Below are 6,000 nucleotides of genomic sequence, written 5' to 3' on the forward strand. Positions count from 1 at the left end.
AGAGTGAAAAAGAGAAGTTAAAAGTCAGAAAACCAATTCTAATATATAGATTTACCAACGCCCCACGGTAACAGGCTAAATCAAACATTCCAACGAGCGAACAAAGTGAATAAAGCAAATTCAACAACGAAGCTTCTTCAACGACCTTAGCGACGTGTTCGCTTTGGTCTCTCCTGGTGTGAACGTACAGTGAGAGCCATGTTGGGGCACGGTTAGTGATCACACTACATGTGTACCGTGTCCAGCTGAACCATGCCAGAATCCACCTGTGTACCATATCCCCGTACAGAACGGAGTGATCAGGGGTGTAGTGGTAAAATAAGAATTCTGTGATCACATTTTGTGCATAAACTACTATGATGTGCATTTAGATCAATTGAGAAGTGGGTAAACTCTAATTCTGAAATTTCAGAGGTGGGTAAACCGTGTTTACTTGCGTTTAGCCTCCACTACAGCCCTGGGAGTGATTACACTGGTCAAACTCTTACACTGCTACACTGGTCTGGGGGCCACTCAGCGGGCAGGTTAACCGCCTCCATCCCACCATGCTACCGCTCCCTAGTCAGAGGGCCTTCTGTAAGGCTGTTAACACGCCCCCCTCCCCTCCCCCCAGAAGCCAGGGGTCCCATGGTAGGGGCCCTTGTAATCAGATGGCCCTCTAAAGGTACACTACACCCTCCTCCCTAGCCTAGGGCCTCCTAGTAGGGCCCTCATAATCAGAGGGCCCTCTAAAAGCCCCCAAAGCCCCCATCCTCCCTATGGCCCCCTGGTAGCCAGAAGCCAGGACCATAATAGGAGGGCCTAAGAGGGCCTTCTCAAAGTAGGCTCCCATGCACCCATTTCCCTTTAAAGTTCCTATAGCAGGGCCGGGGGCCCCCAGATGCACACTTAAGAATCTCACCGGAAGTAGTAGATCATCCGGTACTTTTATCCTGTTATTTACAGTTATTAATACTGTGAATTCAGAAACACTTCTTTTGTCACATGCTGTTTTTGGCCTACTCTATAATAGGGAAGAATGTGATTTCGGATGCAGTCACGGTCTTAAAGGAAATGTGTGTAGAACTCAGTTATGTAAAAGACATGTGACCCTCTAGTGGTGAAGTATGGAAGTGCAATTAAAGGGATTGACTTTCTTAGTAAATGATACAGATAATATTGTAGGGGAAGGTTTTGCAGGGACAAGCATCATTCACATTTTCACCACATTTTAGTCCAGTTTAGTAAGGAATGTAAGATAGTATGTTACATATTTACTTAACACATCATAATAAATAAAGTCTCTGAAAGGTTTGATACAGCATTGTGTTGTTTGTGATCCTCCATCAGCAGCTGCAGTATCTCTCAGCTGTATCAGTGCATCACTGTGACGTCTGACTGAACGAGGTTTTTGTACCACTCTTTATCACTGTGTGAACACAGCTTTACTGTTGATCCAGTGGTAACTCAGACAGTAATAATCTCCTGTATCTTCAGTCTGGACTCCACTGATGGTCAGAGTGAAATCACTGCCATAGTTTGATCCACTGCCACTGAATCTAGATGGAGTTCCTGACTGAAGGCTTCTTATGTAATAAATCAGGAGTTTAGGAGCTTCTCCAGGTTTCTGCTGATACCAAGACACACAGTCACTACAGCCAGAAATCGGCTGACTGGTTTTACAGCTGATTGTAACAGTTTCTCCTTGTTTGATGGATTTTATTGCAGGATCTTGAGTCACTGTCACTTGTCCCCAGCTCTCTGAAATTAACATATTTTACTCATTAATGGTTATTGGACTGTAAATGAGATGTTGTAGTTTATTTTGCAAGATATTTATAGAAGATATTTACCCTGAATGCAGAGAGTGAGAGTCCAGATGAAGAAGGTGATTGTGTTCATTGTTGTTCTTTTGTCTTGTGTGATGATGAAGATTGTGTTCTGTTCTGCTCTCAGTCATGAAGTGTTAAACTCACAGCACTATAAACACTCTCAGAGCACTGAAGCATGTGTCACAATGCAAAGTGACTCTCTCTATTTAAATCATTATCCTGAAGACTGTAGATCAGTCACAAACTCATTTTCCAACATCTTCCTCATGTTGTGAAACATGTCAAACAATTATACACACATTTCTGAAGTCTTGACAGAATCATGTATATTATTGATTTGGTCATTATTAATATTTTGTAAGGTCACTGAACACTTTCTATCATTCATTCTACACTGTTCTGGGCTCATTATTAGTTCATGTAATAAACTGCAGCAGCTCTTTGGTTTCATTGTGTTTCTGAATGACACAATATCAGTGTTCAGGGTGGAAGATTTCTCAGTTCTCTGGTACTGAACAACATCCATGAGCTCCAGCAGCATTAAAACACACTGTGCTCTTCTACTGTGAGGAACTGCAGTGTCAGTAATGGAGCGTCTAACAGTTCAGTTCAACTGCGTAACACCCTGTTCAGTTCTGGGTGCTGGAGACAATCAGTGCCGGTTTCTTCATTAGGGCATCAGAGCGACGCACCACCAAAGTGAGAAAGGGACGATTTTTTCAATCACATTCAACCACAGTGTTATGCTAGCTGTCACTGCTAGGCTGTTAGTTCTGCCTCTGGATATAGTCCAATCAGCGTTGAGTCACGCTCTGTGGAGTACTGCTTCTTTTTGGGCAATTTCAGTCTGGCCGAGATTTGCCCCGACTGCTCCCATAGACTTCCATTCAAAGAACTTTTTTTTCGAACTGCAGGCACTGCAATTTAATCTCTGTGGGTTCCAAAAGGGTTAGCACTAACGTGCTTTCGTCATCATACATAACCTTAACTTGTACAGCGATTGGTGGAAACAAACATACCTCTATTATTTATTTATTTTTTTAAGCTGAAGTGACATCCAATAATTTCCTCAGTGCATAATTTACATTTCACAGACATATTCTCCATCTGAAAATGTTAGAAAGTTGAGAAAAAATTTATATTTTGCTGTCAGGCGTGGACGAGCCTTCAGCAAGCACAAACTTCTGTGAACGAGTGCCGCCAAACAGACGGAGTTCAATCTGAGTAAAATACATTTTGCTAAAAAAAAAAAAAAAAAAAAAAAAAAAAAAAAATATATATATATATATATATATATTTTTTTTTTTTTTTTTTTTTTTTTGGCGAACATAATAATTATGCCATATATAGAATTTTGAACCTACAACTAAGTGTATTTGTACGATAGCAGTAACTGTGTAAAGTGACTGTAGTAGGGGAGAGTGGAGTGATTTGTGCCGGGGGGAAGTAGTTCCACCCATTGTTTCTGGAAAACCATAGAAGAAATTGGTCATGTGACCACATAATTTTGAAAAGCCATCCATTTTACTCATCCTCCAAAGAAGAGAGACACATGGCATGAGAGGAAAGCACATTTTAGCTAAAAAAAAATGTTTTTTCCCTTTCAAAGTAAAATTTCTATGATCAAGGTTTTTTGATTGTAGTGTCTGAACAATTATAGACAAGTTTGCAAACATTTCACACATGTTTTAGTGCATTAGCAGGCTACACAATGAGTCTATACAGTTAGCACGATGTTAGCTCACAACTGCTGGATCATGCTAGTTTTTCAAACTCGTGGATCCGGGGTGATTTGTGCCAGAGGGCCTGGGTTAAGTTGTGCCAGTGGCACAACTCACCCTCACGTATGATTATTTTCAACATATTATTAATTTGAAATTGTACATTGTACTCTTACATTTTAGCAGTTAAACTATGTGACATTCTTGATTTTAGACCAAAACCCATCATGCCACACACTTATAAAACACACTTTCTGAAGATGAAAAGCATGAAATGGTCCAATGTTGTGCAAAAGGCATGAAAACAACTAATATTGTGTGAAACTGAATTGAGATTACTGAATTATCATCAGATTTGTGAGTGATTTAGAGCACAGCAGAACTCGGTCAGATAAAGGCTTATTAATGAAAGTTCCTGTCAAAAAAAAATTAATTGTATTAAAAGGGCAGCTATAAAAAAGGCCAGTGTTTAGCAGCAAACAGGTATTTTGATCTTCAGAAAGATCTTTCTTCCTCCCCATATTGCATGAGAACTGTGACTTGCTTAATAATGTGGAACAACTTTTAAGTAGGGTTTCCATAGATCTGGCAAATTATTTTGTCTGAGATTGATACCAGTTATAAGACATGGATAAATAAACAAACAAACATTTTCTTAGAAAAACTAAAATCTGAATGTTTATTCTACTGAAATATTACTGATATGTCACCTGCAGAATAATTTGGAACGTGGCGTATTATTATGTTATTCTTATAATTGACAGACAGCGTTCTATGTATGTCAACAGGCATCTATTGCCAAAGCCTTTCTGCCTGAAATGTTCACAAATATCATATATTGTGTATTTAAGTTTTTTTGTGTTTTCCCAAAAACAAAATATGACTACAAAATATGACTTAGCCTATTTCAACAGTTTAATAGGGTGACAATATCTAAATAAACCTTAAATGAGTATTTTTGTATTGAATTTGTCTTGATTTCATATAGCATTACAGTTCATAACATTAAAATGTTCTGTTTTACTTCAGAAATGACTGGCACAAATTACCCCTACGTATTCTCCCCAAAGGCACAACTTACCCCGCACCAGGGGCAATTTGTGCCACGAGACCACTTTTTTTTCCAAAAGCTATATTTCTGAAACAATTTATTTCAGATCCAAAGTTATTGTTCTCAGGCATGCACCACATCCTGAAATATATGTACATTCTTAAGTTGAAGGCATTACTGCCATGGCCTCACTTTAAAGTCACTTTGAGTAAAAACTGGCACAACTCACCCCACTTTCCCCTAATCAATGTAATAATAATCATTAGTCTGTTCTTTTGTTTTTATTTCTTTTCATTTTTAGTTTAGTGTATTTAACTTCTGCTTTAAAAAACATTTTGTTTTAGATTGTAAAGTTACAATTTTAGAATATAGCCTAGGCCTAATGTGATTTGACCCCTTTTTTGAACATAATATAGCATATCTTGTTTTTATAGCCTTCAATGTAAACATTGTTTCTTGGACAATATTGGGCAGGATATGAAATAACATTTTTTTTTTTAAATTAAATACAGATTTTTTTAGATCCCAGCCCTATGGCATGCTTTAAATACTGAATTCTCCATGTTTTAGATAATTAGTAAAGATACATTATTATATCACTTGTTAAATTGTTATTTAACAATTAGCCTATTCATGCCTGCATTTCTAAAATTTCTTTTTTTTTGTAAGTTCCCGCGCCCATGCAACTAATCGCTGTCATAGCAACAAGATAAAACAAACATATCACAAGCGTCGGGTCCCCTCGCAGCGACCCATCGCTCAAACCACTTTTACACCTCTTGCCACACGGGCTGAGTCCTGGCTGGCCATCCTCGGAGTGTCAAAATGGGTATTGGGTATAATAAAATGAGGTTATGTTTTATTACACCCTTTTATTCAACGGTGTGGTACCCACCTCCATGAGGAACCGGGACATTCACGTCCTGCGCTCAGAGGTGAACACTATGCTGGCAAAAAGAGCCGTAAGTGGTTCCTCCAGCTCAGAGCGAGTCAAGCTTCTACAGCCGTTACTTCCTCGTCTCAAAGAAGGATGGTGGTCTCAGACCCATCCTCGAACTCAGACATCTGAACTTGGCCCTGATAAAGCACTCATTCAGAATGAATAACTGTGAAACAGATCCTCTCGCAAGTACGTCCAGGGAACTGGTTTTTGTTTTTGGGAACTGGAACTATTTTTTCTTTAATAGACATGCACACAGCATACAAACGGTGATTGGTGTTAACCTGGGATGGGCGCAACATCAGGACCAATGAGTCCACACAGAATCTCAACCATTGGAATGTATGGAAACGGCTCAAGGACAGTTTTTTGTTGTTGTTGTTGTTGTTGTTGTGATACACCAAAACTTACATGACAAATCACTTTCGTCATTGGTGACCACCACGGACACCATTTTATTGGTAAAGTTCCAATTGG

Source organism: Chanodichthys erythropterus, chromosome 24 (genome assembly GCF_024489055.1).
Source record: "Chanodichthys erythropterus isolate Z2021 chromosome 24, ASM2448905v1, whole genome shotgun sequence".
Classification (NCBI taxonomy): Eukaryota; Metazoa; Chordata; class Actinopteri; order Cypriniformes; family Xenocyprididae; genus Chanodichthys; species Chanodichthys erythropterus.